Raw genomic sequence first — 21,505 nt, 5'->3', positions numbered from 1 at the left:
CAATTGACTGGCAGACTGCAGCGCTCTGTCTGCAGCCCTCTGACCTGCGATAATGATTTTACTGTCAATCAGAGCCGCAGATGTTTCTTGCACTGTCATGCAGATGACAATGTGGGAAACATCTAGTGTTTCCCACACTAAAATCCTCTGGTGCTCACTGATGGAACCTATCAATTCCTAATACTCGCATGCTTGTTTTGAGTAACAAGTAAAGATGAGCCAGCCATTCAATGTTTGGTTCGATTCACCAAATATTTAGACATTCACTGAACAGTTCGACGAACGAACCTGAACCCTATTAAATTCAATGCGAGGCCAAACTAAATATACAAACAACACCTTAAGGGGTGACAAAAAGCTTCCCAAACAGCTAAAATTAGGGGTAGACACCATGAAAAGTGGCATAAATTGACCCACAGAAGAAACTGTAAATGCCACAGCAGAAGTCAAGTCAGCCATGGACCATACATGAGGTATCAGGGTCTGGGACAGCATTTACAGCTTGCAATTGAAGTTTCAATCAGGACCTGGTGGTTAAGGGAGCAGTGAAAGCCTTCATAGCTGGGAGCCCTGATACCTCATGCAGCAGCTCAATTTTTTCTCTAATTCCAGCCACATTCAGATAGCACAAACATCAGTTTCATTTAATACTATTGGTAGAAAAAGTTAAGGAAAATAACAAATGTAGTTGACTGAAAGTAAGTGCAAGCCTGCCTGTTTGGGAGCCTTACTTTCATGGGCAACCCAACAGATGGAGACCCAACTTGTAGTCTCTACATTTCCAAAAATTGTTTGTAACATCAGCAGCAGTAGCAACAGCAGCCACATAAGACACTACAAAGATAGCACAAACTGCAATAATGCAAGATCAATGCATGACACTATAAACTACACGATAGCCTAGTCTGCCTGGGGTGCAAAATTCATTGGAGACTCATGACTTACTCATTTTGATGAAAGTTAGGTGGTCTGCACATTCATGGGACAGCAGTATGCACTTATCCCTCAAGACACCACCAGCAGGGCTGAAGCTGAAGACAAGCTCTGAGAGAACGCTGGCTATCGGACATGACAAAATCTCCAAGGTGTGACTGCACCTAAACAGAGCTGGCCTGCAGTGCAGCAGTGAGGCTACCACAGGTGGCAGCAGAATAGTAAAACAAGCAGGGTCAAATCCTAGACTGTAGCACAGTATCAAAGGAATAAGCAAATTCACAGTCACAGACAAGCCAGGGAGTCAGTGACGGTCAGAAGCGGATAAGCCAAAAGATAAAAGACAGAGGCAGGTCAGGATACCAGCCAAGTCAATACTAGGGAGTCAGCACGCTAAAGGGAAACACATAGTCAAAATGTGAATAGGGAAAAAACAGACACAGGTTCAGACAGCAAACGAAGCAGGACAAATCAGAGCAATCAGGCAAAAACTAGGCACTAGGCAAAAACTATAACTGACATCATCTGCAAGAAGCAGCAGCGATAAATAGCCAACCTGAACCCAGACAGAAGCTGAGAAAGGTTAACTCTTGACATGACCAGACTGGGAAAAAGGGAAAACCAGACTCAAAACCCAGTATGGATCATGACATCTTCCATTTTTGAAGACCAAAATGCAAAAGGGTCCAAACCCCCCAATGGCATTGATATTGAGCTCCAGACACTCCTGCACCATCCTCTCCAGTTATTTACAATGTGTCAGACTTGTACTCTATTCTGCTGATGCATGGGCTGGTTTAAAAAATGTGTGAAACGACTCATAGAAATTGCTTATGCCACTTACTCTGCTGCTGCTAATGTTTTGGCGATGACACCTTGATGTTCCCATGGTTGGATGTCTACAACTAGGATGCACACTGTGTGACTCACTGCTGTCTTAGGGAAAACAATTCTAAGGCTTTGTGCACACGTTCTGGATTTCTTGCAGAAATTTCCTGAGCAAAACTGGACATTTTCTGCAAGAAATCCGCATGCATTTTTCTCGTGTTTTTTTTACCATGTTTTTACCGCGTTTTTGATGCATTTTTTTATTTTTTTTGCAGATTTTTCCGGAGGTTCCCAATGCAATAATATAATGGGAAATATGCAAAAAATCCACAAAATGAATGAACATGCTGCGTTTTTTACCGCGATGCGTTTTTTCGCTGAAAATAGCGCATCATGTGCACAAAAATTGCAGAATGCATTCTAAATGATGGGATGCATAACATATGCATTTTTTCACGTTTTATAGCGGAAAAATGCAAAAAAAAAAACGCAAAAAATCTGCAAAGTATGCACACAGCCATAAGATTGTCTACAAGTGTGTTTTGATACACCAGCATGTGCTCATCCCTTTCCAGGAAGGAAGCATCTGGCTATATTTAATGTTGTACTGTGATCTAACAGAGTGGCAACCTAGTGGTCAGCACTAGCAGTTTGTCTTTTACCATGAACCCTCCTTGATCGCTGTAACCCACCCTCCCATGGCAACCGACTGTCCGATGACAGTCTGGAAATTTGAGATATTGTTATGCCTTCTGCATTTTCCTCTGCTTCTACTTCTTTCTCTGGGAGCACCACCTCCTCACGCAAACTACTCATTCTCCAGCATGTAGATGACCAAAAAAGTGATGCTGATAAAATACAACAAAATGTAAATTAAGGTCTGAAATGTCACAATTTTGACAGCACAGATAGATGATCCATGTGATGGCCAAACCCGTTTAACCCCTTTACCCCCAAGGGTGGTTTGCACGTTAATGACCAGGCCAATTTTTACAATTCTGACCACTGTCCCTTTATGAGGTTACAACTCTGGAATGCTTAAACGGATCCTGGAGATTCTGCCATTGTTTCCTCGTGACATATTGTACTTCATGATAGTGGTAAAATTTCTTTGATATTGCCTGCGTTTATTTGTGAAAAAAATGGAAATTTGGCGAAAATTTTGAAAATGTAGCAATTTTCCAACTTTGAATTTTTATGCAATTTAATCACAGAGATATGTCACACAAAATACTTAAAAAGTAACATTACCCACATGTCTACTTTACATCAGCACAATTTTGGAACCAACATTTTTTTTTGTTAGGGAGTTATAAGGGTTAAAAGTTAACCAGCAATTTCTCATTTTTACAACACCATTTTTATTTAGCGACCACATCTCATTTGAATTAGTTTTGAGAGGTCTATATGATAGAAAATACCCAAGTGTGACACCATTCCAAAAACTGCACCCCTCAAGGTGTTCAAAACCACATTCAAGAAGTTTATTTACCCTTCAGGTGTTTCACAGGAATTTTTGGAATGTTTAAATAAAAATGAACATTTAACTTTTTTTTCACAAAAAATTTATTCAGCTCCAATTTGTTTTATTTTACCAAGGGTAACAGGAGAAAATGGACAGCAAAAGTTGTTGTACAATTTGTCCTGAGTACGCCGATGCCCCATATGTGGGGGTAAACCACTGTTTGGGCGCATGACAGAGCTCGGAAGCAAAGGAGCGTCATTTGACTTTTCAATGCAAAATTGACAGGAATTAAGATGGGACGCCATGTTGCGTTTGGAGAGCCACTGATGTGCCTAAACATTGAGACCCCCCACAAGTGACACCATTTTGGAAAGTAGACCCCCTAAGGAACTTATCTAGAAGTGTGGTGAGCACTTTGACCCACCAAGTGCTTCACAGAAGTTTATAATGCAGAACCGTAAAAAATAAAAAATCGTATTTTTTCACAAAAATTATCTTTTCGTTCCCAATTTTTATTTTCCCAAGGGTAAGAGAAGAAATTGGACCCCAAAAGTTGTACAATTTGTACTGAGTACACTGATACCCCATATGTGGGGGTAAACCACTGTTTGGGCACATGGGAGAGCTCGGAAGGGAAGGAGCGCTGTTTGACTTTTCAAAGCAAAATTGACAGGAATGGAGATGGGACTCCATGTTGCATTTGGAGAGCCACCGATGTGCCTAAACATTGAAACCCCCTACAAGTGACACCATTTTGGAAAGTAGACCCCCTAAGGAACTTATCTAGAGGTGTGGTGAGCACATTGACCCACCAAGGGGTTCACAGAAGTTTATAATGCAGAGCCGTAAAAATAAAACAAACATTTTTTCCCGCAAAAATTATTTTTTAGCCCCCAGTTTTCTATTTTCCCGAGGGTAACAGGAGAAATTGGACCCCAAAAGTTGTTATCCAATTTGTCCTGAGTACGCTGATACCCCATATGTGGGGGGGGGGCACCGTTTGGGCGCATGGGAGAACTCGGAAGGGAAGGAGCGCCATTTGGAATGCAGACTTAGATAAAATGGTCTGCAGGCGTCACATTGCGTTTGCAGAGCCCCTAATGTTCCTAAACAGTAGAAACCCCCCATAAGTGACACCATATTGGAAAGTAAACCCCCTAAGGAACTCATCTAGATGTGCTGTGAGAGCTGTGAACCCCCAAGTGTTTCACTACAGTTTATAACGCAGAGCCGTGCAAATAAAAAATATTTTTTTCCCAAAAAATTATATTTTAGCCCGCAGTTTTAGTTTTGTATTTTCCCAAGGGTAACAGGAGAAATTGGACCCCATAACTTGTTGTCCAATTTGTCCTGAGTACGCTGATACCCCATATGTGTGGAAGAACCACCGTTTGGGTGCATGGGAGGGCTCGGAAGGGAAGGAGCGCCATTTGGAATGCAGACTTAGGTGGAATGGTCTGCAGGCGTCACATTGCGTTTGCAGAGCCCCTAATGTACCTAAACATAAGAAAACCCCCACAAGTGACCAAATATTGGAAACTAGACCCCCAAGGAACTTATCTAGATGTGTTGTGAGAACTTTGAACCCCCAAGTGTTTCACTACAGTTTATAACGCAGAGCCGTGAAAATAAAAAATCTTTTTTTTCCCACAAACATTATTTTTAGCCCCCAGTTTTGTATTTTTCCAAGGGTAACAGGAGAAATTGGACCCCAAAAGTTGTTGTACAATTTGTCCTGAGTACGCTGATACCCCATATGTTGGGGTAAACCCCTGTTTGGGCACACGGGAGAGCTCGGAAGAGAAGGAGCACTGTTTTACTTTTTCAACGCAGAATTGGCTGGAATTGAGATCGGACGCCTTGTCGCTTTTGGAGAGCCCCTGATGTGCTTAAACAGTGGAAACCCCAATTACAACTGAAACCCTAATCCAAACACACCCCTAACCCTAATCCCAACGGTAACCCTAACCATACCTCTATCCCTGACACACCCCTAACCCTAATCCCAACCGTAAGTGTAATCCAAACACTAACCCTAACTTTAGCCCCAACCCTAACTGTAGCCTTAACCCTAGCTCCAAGTCTAACCCTAGCACTAACCCTAGCCCTTACCTAACCCTAGCTCTAACCCTAGCCCTAACTCTAACCCTAGCCCTAACCCTAGCCCTAACCCTAGCCCTAACCCTATCCCTAGCCCTAGCCCCAACCCTAGCCCCAACCCTAACCCTAGCCCTAACCCTATCCCTAATGGGAAAATGGAAATAAATACATTTTTTTAATTTTTCCCTAACTAAGGGGGTGATGAAGGGGGGTTTGATTTACTTTTATAGCGGGTTATTTAGCGGACTTTTATGATTGGCAGCTGTCACACACTGAAAGACGCTTTTTATTGCAAAAAATATTTTTTGCGTTACCCCATTTTGAGAGCTATAATTTTTCCATATTTAAGTCCACAGAGTCATGTGAGGTCTTGTTTTTTGCAGGACGAGTTGACGTTTTTATTGGTAACATTTTTGGGCACGTGACAATTTTTGATCGCTTTTTATTGTGAGGCAGAATGATCAAAAACCAGCTATTCATGAATTTCTTTTGGGGGAGGCGTTTATACCGTTTCGTGTTTGGTAAAATTGATAAAGCAGTTTTATTCATTGGGTCAGTACGATTACAGCGATATCTCATTTATATCATTTTTTTATGTTTTGGCGCTTTTATACGATAAAAACTATTTTATAGAAAAAATAATTATTTTGGCATCGCTTTATTCTCAGGACTATAACTTTTTTATTTTTTTGCTGATGATGCTGTCTGGTGGCTCGTTTTTTGCGGGAGAAGATGACGTTTTTAGCGTTACCATGGTTATTTATATGTCTTTTTGATTGCTTGTTATTCCACTTTTTGTTCGGCGGTATGATAATAAAGCGTTGTTTTTTGCCTTGTTTTTTTTTTTTCTTACGGTCTTTACTGAAGGGGTTAACTAGCGTGGCAGTTTTATAGGTTTGGTCGTTACGGATGCGGCGATACTAAATATGTGTACTTTTATTGTTTGTTTATTTACTTAGATAAAGAAATGTATTTATGGGAATATTATTTTTTTTCCTTTATTTAGGAATTTTTTTTTTAAATTTATATTTATACATGTGGAAATTTTTTTTTTTACTTTTTTACTTTGTCCCGGGGGGGACATCACAGATCGCTGATCTGACAGTTTGCACAGCACTCTGTCAGATCAGCGATCTGACTTACAGCACTGCAGGCTTACCAAGCGCCTGCTCTGAGCAGGCACTTGGTAAGCCACCTCCCTCCCTGCAGGACCCGGATGCCGCGGCCATTTTGGATCCGGGCCTTCAGTGAGGAAGGAGGTAGGAGACCCTCGGAGCAACGCGATCACATCGCGTTGCTGCGGGGGTCTCAGGGAAGCCCGCAGGGAGCCCCCTCCCTGCACGATGCTTCCCTATACCGCCGGCACACCGCGATCATGTTTGATTGCGGTGTGCCGGGGGTTAATGTGCCGGGAGCAGTCCGTGACCGCTCCTGGCACATAGTGCCGGATGTCAGTTGCGATAGGCAGCTGACACCTGGCCGCGATCGGCCGCGCTCCCCCCGTGAGCGCGGCTGATCGCGTATGATGTACTATCCCGTCGATGGTCATACGGACCCACCCCACCTCGACCGGATAGTACGTCATATGTCAGAAAGGGGTTAAAATAGCTGTCCTGTAGGTAATTTATTTTCAGCAACCTGGTGTCTTATCTAAGACACTACAACAAAATGTAACAGCAGGCCACAAATGGCAGAATTTTCAATGCACTGAGATGTGATCCGTGTGACGGCCACACCCTTGATTAAAATAGCTGAATTTTTACTCTGTAATATAGAAATGATCTAGCTGTATTCTGCAGTGCCAACCACAAATGAAGCAGAAAAACGGTGTGCTCTGGATTGCTTTTTAAGAACATAATCAGGACTAAGATCCAAAAAAATTATTCCAGGCCCCTGATACCTGGGACTATATATATAAACTAGCTGAAGAGCCCGGAGTTGCCTGGGCATAGTAAATATCTGTGGTTAGTTATAGCACATCACTTCTCTTATTTTCCCATCCCGCCTCTCATTTTCCCAATCACATCTCTCATTTTCTCCCTCACATCTCTCATTTTCTCCCTCACTCCTCTGATTCCCCCCTAACACTTGTCATTTCAACCTCACATCTGTCATTTTCTGATCACTCCATTATTTTTCCTCACTCCTCTCATTTTGCACTCACACCTTTTCATTTTCACCTCACACCTCTCATTTTCACCTCATCACCTCAGTATATACATGTTTGTCATCTCCCTTATATATAGTATACATCTGTATGTCATCTCCTGTATATAGTATATACCTGTATGTCATCTCCCCTGTATATATTATATACCTGCTGTGTGTCATCTCCCCTATATATAGTATATACCTGAATGTCATCTCCTTCTATATATAGTATATACCTGTATGTCATCTCCTCCTGTATATAGTATATACCTGTGTGTCATCTCCCCTGTATATAGTATATATCTGTGTGTCATCTCCTCCTGTATATAGTATATACCTGCATGTCATCTTCTATATATAGCATATACCTGTATGTCATCTCCTCCTGTATATAGTATATACCTGTAGGTCATCTGCTCCTGTATATAGTATATACCTGTGTGTCATCTCCTCCTGTATATAGTATATACCTGTATGTCATCTCCTCCTGTATATATATGTACCTGTATGTCATCTCCTCCTCTATATAGTATATACCTGTGTGTCATCTCTCCTGTATATAATATATACCTGTGTGTCATCTCCTCCTGTATTAGACCTCGTTCACACGTTATTTGCTCAGTATTTTTACCTCAGTATTTGTAAGCTAAATTGGCAGCCTGATAAATCCCCAGCCAGCAGGAAGCCCTCCCCCTGGCAGTATATATTAGCTCACACATACACATAATAGACAGGTCATGTGACTGACAGCTGCCGTATTTCCTTTATGGTACATTTGTTGTAGTTTGTCTGCTTATTAATCAGATTTTTATTTTTGAAGGATAAGACCAGACTTGTGTGTGTTTTAGGGCAAGTTTCGTTTGTCAAGTTGTGTGTGTTGAGTTGCGTGTGGCGACATGTATGTAGCGACTTTTGTGAGATGAGTTGTGTGTGGCAACATGCGTGTAGCAACTTTTTGTGTGTCGAGTTGCATGTGACAGGTTAGTGTAGCAACTTGTGTGCAGCAAGTTTTGCGCATGGCGAGTTTTGCACGTGGCGAGTTTTGTGTGGTGCCTTTTGAGTATGTGCAAGTTTTGTGTGAAGAAATTTTGCATGTGTTGCAACTTTTGTGCATGTGGCAATTTTTCCGCATGTGCAAGTTTTGCGTGTGGCGAGTTTTCCATGAGGTGAGTTTTGCACTTGTGTCGAGTTTTGCAAGAGCCTAGTTTTTGCATGTGGCGAGTTCTGCGCGTGGCGAGTTTTGAGCGGCGAGTTTTGTGTTTCGACTTTTATGTGGCGAGGTTGGAGAATGTGTGGTGAAATGTGTGCTGAGGGTGATATGTGTTCAAGCACGTGGAAGTGTGTGGCGCATTTTGTGTGTGTGTTCATATCCCCGTGTGTGGTGAGTATCCCATTTCGGGGCCTCACCTTAGCAACTGTACGGTATATACTCTTTGGCGCCATCGCTCTCACTCTTTACGTCCCCCTTGTTCACATCTGGCAGCTGTCAATTTGCTTCCAACACTTTTCCTTTCATTTTTTCCCATTATGTAGATAGGGGCAAAATTGTTTGGTGAATTGGAATGCGCGGGGTTAAAATTTCACCTCACAACATAGCCTATGACGCTCTCGGGGTCCAGACATGTGACTGTGCAAAATTTTGTGGCTGTAGCTTCAACGCCTCCAACACTTTTCCTTTCACTTTTTTCCCCATTATGTAGATAGGGGCAAAATTGTTTGGTGAATTGGAACGTGCGGGGTTAAAATTTCACCTCACAATATAGCCTATGACGCTCTCGGGGTCCAGACGTGTCACTGTGCAAAATTTTGTGGCTGTAGCTGCGACGGTGCAGATGCCAATCCCGGACATACACACATACACACATACACACATTCAGCTTTATATAGTAGATATCTGTAATAGGTAGCAGCAGCAGACAGAACTGGAATGTACCCTCTTGCTATATGCAATGAAGTCTGCCACATAAACTGCCTGTGTGCCTAGCACTGATATCTATATAACCACATACACTGCCTGCCTGCCTAGCACTGATATCTATAAACACCTTGATTAGTCCTCAGAAGGAACGTTGGTTGAGTTGGATTTGAGTATTACAGATGGTATACCCACACTAACTAATAAAATTGAAAATCTCTCCCTATCTCAGCAGCAACTCTCCCTACACTTGCCTGAGTCCGAAGCCGTCTGTGATGAGCAGGGTAGGATCCAGTCTAATATAAACCTGAACCTGCCCAGTGCTTACACTTAAAGCCGTGTCCCTGAAAGGAAATTAACTTTATTTCCACGTGACAGTGCTCAGGTTTCAGTCAAGGGGGTGGCACTGATGAGGGTTTAGTCAACACACTGTGTATAAAGAGCAGTGGCTGTAATCACACCCATGGTACTGACTGACAGCTAAATCAGTATCAGAGCCTGTTGTCAGTCAGTGCCTTTATTGTTTTTAATCCTAAAAAATATCATGTGTGCTGTATACTTATACTTTATGCTATATACAGTGGGGGGAAAAGTATTTAGTTAGCCACCAATTGTGCACGTTCTCCCACTTAAAAAGATGAGAGGCCTGTCACTGACATCATAGATAGACCACAGCTATGAGAGTCAAAATGAGAAAGCAAATTCAGAAAATTACCTTGTCTGATTTGGCAAGATTTATTTTGCAAAATATGGTGGAAAATAAGTATTTGGTCACTTAAAAACATACAAGATTTCTTGCTCTCACATACCTGTACTTCTTCTTTAAGAGGCTCCACTGTCCTCCACTCTCCTCTACCTTTAGTAATGGCATCTGTTTGAACTTGTTATCATTATAAAAGACACCTATACACAACCTCAAACATTCAGGCTGGGTTCACACTTTGCGGTTTTTACCGCGGAACCGCCGCGATTTTGATGCTGCGGGTTCGCAGCAGTTTCCATAGCGTTTCCATTTACATGTAAACCCTATGGAAACCGCAAACCGCTGTGCACATGCTGCGGGAAAAACCGCGCAGAAACGCAGCGGTTTAAAACCCGCAGCATGTCACTTCTTTGTGCAGAATCGCTGCGATTCTGCACCCATAGGAATGCATTGAACCTCTTACTTCCCGCATGGGGCTGTGCCCACGTTGCGGGAAGTAAGCGGCTAATGTGCCTTTCCTACCCGGGGTGGAGGAGAGGAGACTCTCCTCCAGGCCCTGGGAACCATATTTGGGGTGAAAAAAAAAATTAAAATAAAAAATAATGTTATACTCACCCTCTAAAGTCTCAGCGCTGCACACGGCCGTCCGGTCAGAGTTGCTGTGCGACCAGGACCTGCGGTGACGTCGCGGTCACATGACCGTGACGTCACGAAGGGTCCTTCTCGCATAGCATCTTTGGAACCGGACCGCCGGGTGCAGCGTCGAGGAGATCGGGACGTCAGAGGGTGAGTATAACCAATTTTTATTATTTTTAACATTACTATTGATGCTGCATATTGCTGCATATGCAGCATCAATAGTATAGGCGGAAACCCGCAGCGGAAACCGCGGAACAAACCGCGATAAATCTGCAGGGAGAACCGCAGTTGTTTTGCCCTGCAGATTTATCAAATCCGCTGCGGGAGAACCAGCAGAGGGACGCCGCAAAGTGTGAACATGGCCTCACACTCCAAACTCCACTATGGTGACGACCAAAGAGCTGTTGAAGGACACCAGAAACAAAATTGCAGCTCTGCACGAGGCTGGGAACACTGAATCTGCAATACACAAGCACCATGGCACAGCACTCCTTGCAGCGCTGAAGTCCTGGGTTCAAATCCCACCAAGGACAACATCTGCAAAAAGTTTGTATGTTCTCTCCGTGTTTGCGTGGGTTTCCTCCTGGTTCTCCGGTTTCCTCCTACATTCCAAAGACATACTGATAGGGAATTAAGATTGTGAGCTCCATCGGGGACAGCGATGATAATGTGTGCAAAACTGTAAAGCTCCGCGGATTATGTTGACGCTATATAAAAAATAAAGATTATTTTTCTTATTATTAGCTTGGTGTGATGAAATAAAGTGTGGTAGCAATAATAAGAAAATGGAAGACACACAAGACCACTGATAATCTCCCTCGATCTGGGGCTCCACACAAGATCTCACCCCATGGGGTCAAAATGATCACACGAACGGAAAGCAAAAATCCCAAAACCACACGGGGGGACCTATTGATTGACCTGCATAGAGCTGAGACCACCATAATAAAGGCTACATCAGTAACACACTACGATGCCAGGGACTCAGATCCTACAGTGCCATATGTGTCCCCCTGCTTAAGTTAGTACATGTCCAGGCTCGTCTGAAATTTTCTAGAGAGCATTTGGATTATCCAGAAGAGTACTGGGAGAATGTCATATGGTCTGATGAAACCAAAGTAGAACTGTTTGGTAGAACCCAAACTTGTCGTGTTTGAAGGAGACAGAGTGCTGAGTTGCATCCAAAAACACCATACCTACTGTGAAGCATGGGGGTGACAACATCCTTGATAAAGCTATGTATTATACACTCAAAATTCGCATTGGGGCTTCACCACCTGGCCTCCCTCTGCACCTAGTAAGCGTTATCCTCAGATGTTGTTTATTTTGACCTCCTTCACTTTTCCATGTGGTGTTACTTTTCTGAGGTGCTCTTAACTGTATGTCCACCTTTATCTTGCTGACACTTTACATACTTATGGGATAGGTGCAATGGGCTTGTAGTTGGGAGTATTGACCCTGTTATTTCTGTTGTTTCCTGGATTGCATCATGTCACATTATTATTGTTCACACGTCTATTTTATATACAGTATATATATATAATTTTTGTAATAAAAATCTTTGGCTTTTAGTATTTCCACCTGAGTACTCCTTATTCTCCAAAAATGCACAGTTAGCAAAGAAATTAGCAAGCCCAACCAGGGTAACTGTTTCCTGTGGCACAATCCACCATACATTGCAGAGGAATGGCAGGAATGGGTGTCGTCCACGAAGGAAGATACCATATTTTTAGGATTATAAGTCACTTGTTTTTCTCTGCCAATTTGGGAGGAAAATGGGAGTGCATCTTATAATCCAAAGTGAGATTACCGGGGGTTTGGCGGCCATGGATCAGGGTAACATGAGGAAGGGTCGCTGCTTCAGGAGGCCATCAGTGACAGGAGTGCAGCAATGCTGCGCTTCTTGGGCACTCAGATGCTAAAGCCAATGAGTGGAGTCAACTTTCCCATTCAGTTCCCTGCAGAGGGTTTTGGGAAAATGGCTGTCGGCGGCGGCGTATGCACAGATTAAGATCTCAGAAGATGAGATCTCAGGAGATCTTTCTATATATTTTCTTCTTTGTTTCTTTTTCTTTATACATTATTAGCCCTTATTTTTAACACATGAAGATTTTTTATTACCTTATTAACTAAGATGGCACAAACTGATGTCTGATGTCCAGTCACTATTTGGATGCATATTTAATAAGTAAAAAAAAGTAGAGATTTTCATAGTTAATGAAAAGAGATGAGGGAACATTTCAAGGTTCAATTCGGATTTGACGAACAGACCACTGTTGCCGAACGGTTCAATGAACGTATGCAAACCACATTAAATTCAAGGGGAAGAAAAACGAAATGCACAGACAACACCTTAAAGGGTGTCAACATTAGGTGCAGACACCATGAAAACTGGCATCAATTGACCAACAGTAGAAATTTGTAAATGGCACAGCAGCAGTCAGCCATGGGCCATGCATGAGGTATCAGAGTCTGACCCAGCATTCACAGCTTGGAATTGAAGTTTTAATGAGGACCTGGTGGTTATGGGAACGGTGTAAGCTTTTTTAGCTGGGAGACATCACATCTCATGCAACATATCCATATTTTTTTTTATTCCAGCCACATTCAGATGGCATAAACATCAGTTTCATAGACTACTATTGATGGAAAAATGTAAGAATAGTAACACAAGTAGTTGATTGAAAGTAAGTGAAGGTCTGCCTGTCTGGAAGCCCTACTTGCATGGGCAACTCACTAGATGGATACCCAACTTTGAGTCTACACATTTCTAAAATTGTTTGTAACATCAGCATTAGTAGTAACAGCAGGCACAGAAGACACAACAAAGATTGCACAGACTGCAATGACGCAAGATTAATACATGACACTAGAAACAACGCAGTCACCTAGTCTGCTCAATCTTTGATTGGGGTTCAAAAGTCATGAGAGGTCCACGACTTTATCATTTTAATGAACACATGTTCTGAGAGAACACTGGCTGCCAGGCATGACAAAACCTCTAAGGTGTGACATTGATATTGATATTGAACTCCAGATACTCTTGCACCATCCTCTCCAGTCGTTCACAACATGTCAGACATGTACTCTGTTCTGCTGGTGCAAGACCAGGTCTAAAAATGTGTTAACCCCTTCATGACCCAGCCTATTTTGACCTTAAAGACCTTGCCATTTTTTGCAATTCTGACCAGTGTCCCTTTATGAGGTAATAACTCGGGAACGCTTCAACGGATCCTAGCGATTCTGAGATTGTTTTCTCGTGACATATTGGGCTTCATGTTAGTGGTAAATTTAGGTCAATAAATTCTGTATTTATTTGTGATAAAAACGGAAATTTGGTGAAAATTTTGAAAATTTCGCAATTTTCACATTTTGAATTTTTATTCTGTTAAACCAGAGAGTTATGTGACACAAAATATTTAATAAATAACATTTCCCACACGTCTACTTTACATCAGCACAATTTTGGAAACAAATTTTTTTTTTGTTAGGAAGTTATAAGGGTTAAAATTTGACCAGCGATTTCTCATTTTTACAAAGAAATTTACAAAACCATTTTTTTAGGGACCACCTCACATTTGAAGTCAGTTTGAGGGGTCTATATGGCTGAAAATACCCAAAAGTGACACCATTCTAAAAACTGCACCCCTCAAGGTGCACAAAACCACATTCCAGAAGTTTATTAACCCTTCAGGTGCTTCACAGCAGCAGAAGCAACATGGAAGGAAAAAATGAACATTTAACTTTTTAGTCACAAAAATGATCTTTCAGCAACAATTTTTTTATTTTCCCAATGGTAAAAGAAGAAACTGAACCACGAAATTTGTTGTCCAATTTGTCCTGAGTATGCTGATACCTCATATGTGGGGGTAAACCACTGTTTGGGCGCACAGCAGGGCTTGGAAGGGAAGGAGCGCCATTTGACTTTTTGAATGAAAAATTGGCTGCACTCTTTAGCGGACACCATGTCACATTTGGAGAGCCCTCGTGTGCCTAAAAATTGGAGCTTCCCCACAAGTGACCCCATTTTGGAAACTAGACGCCCCAAGGAACTTATCTAGATGCATAGTGAGCACTTTAAACCCCCAGGTGCTTCACAAATTGATCCGTAAAAATGAAAAAGTACTTTTTTTCACAAAAAAATTCTTTTAGCCTCAATTTTTTCATTTTCACATGGGCAACAGGATAAAATGGATCCTAAAATTTGTTGGGCAATTTCTCCTGAGTACACCGATACCTCACATGTGGGGTAAACCACTGTTTGGGCACATGGTAAGGCTCGGGAGGGAAGGAGCGCCATTTGACTTTTTGAATGAAAAATTATCTCCATCGTTAGCGGACACCATGTCGCGTTTGGAGAGACCCTGTGTGCCTAAACATTGGAGCTCCCCCACCAGTGACCCCATTTTGGAAACTGGACCCCCCAAGGATCTTATCTAGATGCCTAGTGAGCACTTTAAACCCTCAGGTGCTTCACAAATTGATCCGTAAAAATGAAAAAGTACTTTTTTTTCACAAAAAATTTCTTTTCACCTCAATTTTTTCATTTTCACATGGGAAATAGGATTAAATAGATCCTAAAATTTGTTGGGCAATATCTCCCGAGTACGCTGATACCTCATATGTGGGGGTAAACCACTGTTTGGGCACATGGCAGGGCTCGGAAGGGAAGGCACGCCTTTTGACTTTTTGAATGGAAAATTAGCTCCAATTGTTAGCGGACACCATGTCGTGTTTGGAGAGCCCCTGTGTGCCTATGCAATGGAGCTCCCCCACAAGTGACCCCATTTTAGAAATTAGACCCCCCAAGGAACTTATCTAGATGCATACTGAGCACTTTAAACCCCCAGGTGCTTCACAGAAGTTTATAACGCAGAGCCATGAAAATAAAAAATAATTTTTATTTCCTCAAAAATGATTTTTTAGCCTGGAATTTCCTATTTTGCCAACGGTAATAGGAGAAATTGGACCACAAATTTTGCTGACCAGTTTGTCCTGAGTACGCAGATACCCCATATGTGGGGGTAAACCACTCTTTGGGCGCACGGCAGGGCTCAGAAGGGAAGGCACGCCATTTGGCTTTTTAAATGCAAAATTAGTTCCAATCACTAGCGGACACCATGTCGCGTTTGGAGAGCCCCTGTGTGCCTAAACATTGGAGATCCACCACAAATAACCCCATTTTGGAAACTAGACCCCCAAAGGAACTAATCTAGATGTGTGGTGAGCACTTTAAACCCTCAAGTGCTTCACAGAAGTTTATAACGCAGAGCCATGAAAATAAAAATAAAAAATTCTTTTCTCAAAAATGATTTTTTAGCCCGCAATTTTTTATTTTCCCAAGGGTAACAGGAGAAATTTGACCCCAAAAGTTGTTGTCCAGTTTCTCCTGAGTACGTTGATACCCCATATGTGGGGGTAAACCACTGTTTGGGCACATGCTGGGGCTCGGAAGTGAAGTAGTGACGTTTTGAAATGCAGACTTTGATGGAATGCTCTGCGGGCGTCACGTTGCGTTTGCAGAGCCCCTGATGTGGCTGAACAGTAGAAACCCCCCACAAGTGACCCCATTTTGGAAACTAGACCCCGAAAGGAACTTATCTAGATGTGAGGTGAGCACTTTGAACCCCCAAGTGCTTCACAGAAGTTTATAACACAGAGCAGTGAAAATAATAAATACGTTTTCTTTCCTCAAAAATAATTTTTTAGCCCAGAATTTTTTTATTTTCCCAAGGGTAACAGGAGAAATTTGACCCCAATATTTGTTGTCCAGTGTGTTAGGGCTAGCGGAACGCACCGAGTAATTAGAGATGTTTATTGATATTGGTGCGTTCGCAGCCCGGGGTCCACCGTGCAGGAGTACCTGCTGCTAGCAAACGGCGGAGCTATATGGCGGTATAGACTAACTCAGTTAATTCACTGAGTAGCGGTGAAAGGAAAGCACTGTACCCTGTTAGACTCCACAGAGGCACAGGCTAACTGCCCAAACAGAGAGCAGTCAGTGGTCACACAAACACACAAAACTCCTCGCCGGAGGAGCCAGCATTCTAGGGGCTTATTTCAGCTGGGTCCCTGAATACACTCAGACTCAATCTCCTCGCCGGAGGAGCCAGCATTCTAGGGGCTTATTTCAGCCGGGTCCCTGAACATACATACATGTGACCACACTGGCGCAAAGCACATAACATAAGACAATACTAGCGCATGGCCGTGCGGTCATGCGCAGTTTATATAGTTGCAGCACAGGAAGCTGCTACTGAAGTTTTTGTCCTTTCAGGACCTTCCAGAAGGACCAATGGAAAGTGCTGCAGTACCTGAGCATGTTTTGCCCTTTCAGGACCTTCCAGAAGGACCAATGGAATGTACTGCAGCACCTGAGCATGTGACCGAACATGTGGCCCTCGACCTCCAATGGGAGACCCTGCCCTGGGCATGCTCAGTGTGAGTAAACAAGGACTTAGTCCCAGAGAGGCTCGCTCGCCGCAGATCAGTGCAGGGTACCATAGGAAAGCCAGAAAAGGCAGTAGTGACCCGATGCACCGAATCAGCCCCAGCGAGACGCTGGGAGCGACGTCTCCACTGAGCAGAGCCCACTGCGGCCGATACCGAATGGGAGACCGCAGCAGACACGGATCGAGATTCCCCCTGTGCAGCAGAGGAAACTCGACTCCTAACACAATGTCTCCTGAGTATGGTGATACCCCATATGTGGGGGTAAACTACTGTTTGGGCACATGCCGGGGCTCGGAAGTGAAGTAGTGACGTTTTGAAATGCAGACTTTGATGCAATGCTCTACGGGCGTCACTTTGTGTTTGCAGAGCCCCTGATGTGCCTAAACAGTAGAAACCCCCCACAAGTGACCCCATTTTGTAAACTAGACCCCTCAAGGAATTTATCTAGATATGTGGTGAGCACTTTGAACCTCCAAGTGCTTCACAGACGTTTACAACGCAGAGCCGTGAAAATAAAAAATCATTTTTCTTTCCTCAAAAATGATGTTTTAGCAAGCAATTTTTTATTTTCTCAAGGGTAACAGGAGAAATTGGACCCCAGTAATTGTTGCGCAGTTTGTCCTGAGTATGCTGGTACCCCATATGTGGGGGTAAACCACTGTTTGGGCACACGTCGGGGCTCGGAAGTGAGGGAGCACCATTTGACTTTTTGAATACAAGATTGGCTGGAATCAATGGTGGCGCCATGTTGCGTTTGGAGACCTCCTGATGTGCCTAAACAGTGGAAACCTCTCAATTCTAACTCCAACACACCCCTAACCCTTATCCCAACTGTAGCCGTAACCCTAATCACAACCCTAACCCCAACACACCCCTAACCACAACCCTAACCCCAACACACCCCTAACCCTAACCACAACCCTAATTCCAACCCAACCCTAACCCTAAGGCTATGTGCCCACGTTGCGGATTCGTGTGAGATTTTTCAGCACCATTTTTGAAAAATCCGCGGGTAAAAGGCACTGTGTTTTACCTGCGGATTTACCACGGATTGCCAGTGTTTATTGTGCGGATTTCACCTGCGGATTCCTATTGAGGAACAGGTGTAAAACGCTGCGGAATCCGCACAAAGAATTGACATGCTGCGGAAAATACAACGCAGCATTTCCGCGTGGTATTTTCCGCACCATGGGCACAGCGGATTTGGTTTTCCATATTTTTACATGGTACTGTAAACCTGATGGAACTCTGCTGCGGATCCGCTACCAAATCCGCACCGTGTGCACATAGCCTAATTCTAAAGGTATGTGCACACGCTGCGGAAAACGCTGCGGATCCGCAGCAGTTTCCCATGAGTTTACAGTTCAATGTAAACCTATGGGAAGCAAAAATCGCTGTGCACATGCTGTGGAAAAACTGCACGGAAACGCAGGGGTTTACATTCCACAGCATGTCACTTCTTTCTGCGGATTCCGCAGCGGTTTTACAACTGCTCCAATAGAAAATCGCAGTTGTAAAACCGCAGTGAAATGCGCAAAAAAAACGCGGTAAATCCGCGATAAATCCACAGCGGTTTAGCACTGCGGATTTATGAAATCCGCTGCGGAAAAATCCGCAGAGGACCAGAATACGTGTGCACATTCCTAACCCTAACCCTAACCCTATCCCTACCCCTAACCCTACCCCTAACCCTACCCCTAACCCTACCCCTAACCCTAACCCTAACCCTAGTTCTAACTCCAACCTTAGTGTGAAAAAAAAAAAAAAATTCTTTATTTTATTATTGTCCCTACCTATGGGGGTGACAAAAGGGGGGGGTTCGTTTACTGTTTTTTTTATATTGATCACTGTGAGGTTTTATCACAGTGATCAAAATTCACTCTGGAATAAATCTGCCGTCCGGCAGATTCGGCGGGCGCACTGCGCATGCGCCCGCCATTTTGGAAGATGGCGGCGCCCAGGAAAGAAGACGGACAGACCCCGGGAGGCTAGGTAAGTATAAGGGGGGAGATCAGGGCACGGGGGGGCGTCGGAGCACGGGGGGGGTGGATCGGAGCATGGGGGGGGATCGTAACACGGGGCGTGGATCGGAGAATGGGGGGGTGGATCGCAGTGCGGGGGGGTGGATCGGAGTGCAGGGGGGTGGGATTGGAGCACGGGGGGTGGGATTGGAGCACGGGGGGAGCGGACAGGAGGACGGGGGAGCGGAGCACAGGACGGAGGAGAGCGGACCACAGATCGGGGGGCTGGGGGGGCGATCGGTGGGGTGGGGTGGGGGCACATTAGTGTTTCCAGCCATGGCCGATGATATTGCAGCATCGGCCATGGCTGGATTGTAATATTTCACCATTTTTTTAGGTGAAATATTACAAATCGCTCTGATTGGCAGTTTCACTTTCAACAGCCAATCAGAGCGATCGTAGCCACGGGGGGGTGAAGCCACCCCCCCTGGGCTAAAGTACAACTCCTCCTGTCCCTGCACGCCAGGTGAAATTGGAGTTAACCCTTTCACCCGATCTGCAGGGACGCGATCTTTCCATGACGCATATGCTGCGTCATGGGTCGGAATGGCACCGACTTTCATGACGCAGCGTATGCGTCAAAGGTCGGGAAGGGGTTAAACAACTCACAGAAATTGCTTATGCCACTTACACTGCTGCTGCTAATGTTTTGGTGATGACGCCTTGATGTTCCTGGGGTTGATATCTACAACTGGTATGCACACCACATGCCTCATTTCAGTCTTAGGGGAAAATCACTCTTAAGATTGTCGACAATTGTATTTTGATACTCCAGCATGCACGCATCCCTTTCCAGATGGGGTAGCATCTGGCTGTATTTACTCTTGTACCATGGATCTAACAGAGTTACAAACCAGTAGTCAGCACTATTTCTAACCCTGAGAATACGGGCATCATGTTGAAGCAAGAAGATGCTCATATGCCGGACACTTCTAAGTCTATGCTGTTTTGGTGGCAGAGTAACAGTTAAGGTTGGTTCCTCTATCCCCTGCCGCCAACCATGAACAACAGAGAAAATATCATTATCCTCTTCATTTACTGACTCAAACAAAAACAAAAAAAAGATATGCATAACAATGGGATCAACCATAGCTAATAAATTTTATTACATGTATCAATACATAAAGGCAAAAAGAAACACATGATTTAAAAACATTTAAAAGCCCACACCATGGCAAAACAACATTGAACTAAGTCCTCCCCAAGTAGTAGGAATTCATTAATAATAATACAAAAATTGCACATGCACTGGATCATGGGTACAGGTATAAGACATATTAATATCCCTGATCAGGTGTAAAATAACACTCACAGACCCTAACAGTATGCCTCTTCATCTGCTGACTGTTGCACATCCATCACCTTGTCCTCCTCAATTTGTTCCTCGACTCCTGCATCTTCACTAACAGTTTGGTACCATGAGCCCCCCTTGAGTGCTGTAAGCCACCCTCCCATGGCACCCACCTGTGCAACGACAGTCAGGAAATTTGAGATATTGTTAGGCTACGTTCACATTGGCGTTCCGCCAATGTGCGTCGCTGTTGCGCCGGCGACGCAGCGGCGACGCAGCGGCGACGCGCCCCTATGTTTAACATAGGGGACGCGTGCGTTTTTAGGGTGGCGTTTTTCGACACTTGCGTCGTTTCCGACGATAGCGTCGGACGCAAGAAAATGCAACAAGTTGCATTTTCTGTGCGTCCGATTTTGGTCAAAAAACGACGCACGCGTCGCAAAACGCGCGCGTTTTTGCGCGCGTTTGCGCGCGTTTTTTCGTGCGTCGCGCGTGTGTGAACGTAGCCTTATTCCTTCCACATCTTCCTCTGCTTCCAACTCTTCCTATGGGACCATCACCTACTCACGTAGACTATTCTAAGTGTTCTCTAGTAGGGTTGAGCGACTTTTACTTTTATAGGATCGGGTTTCACGAAACCCGACTTTTTCAAAAGTCGGGTCGAGTGAAATCGGCCGATACTATAAAAAAGTCGGGGTCGGGGTCGGCCGAAACTCGAAACCCAATGCAGTGCATTGGGTTTCCAATGGTTCCCAGGGTCTGAAGGAGAGGAAACTCTCCTTCAGGCCCTGCAATCCATATTTAAGTGTAAAATAAAGAATTAAAATAAAAAATATCGCTACACTCACCCTCGGACACGCCCTGGTACTAACCGGTAACCTTCCTTCCTTCGAATCGGCGCTTGCAGGACCTTGCGGTGACGTCGCGGCTTGTGATTGGTCGCGCGACCGCCCATGTGACCGCTCGCGCGACCAATCACAAGCTGCGACGTCACCGCAAGGTCCTG

Source organism: Ranitomeya imitator, chromosome 2 (genome assembly GCF_032444005.1).
Source record: "Ranitomeya imitator isolate aRanImi1 chromosome 2, aRanImi1.pri, whole genome shotgun sequence".
Classification (NCBI taxonomy): domain Eukaryota; kingdom Metazoa; phylum Chordata; class Amphibia; order Anura; family Dendrobatidae; genus Ranitomeya; species Ranitomeya imitator.
This window is presented reverse-complemented; position numbering follows the sequence as displayed.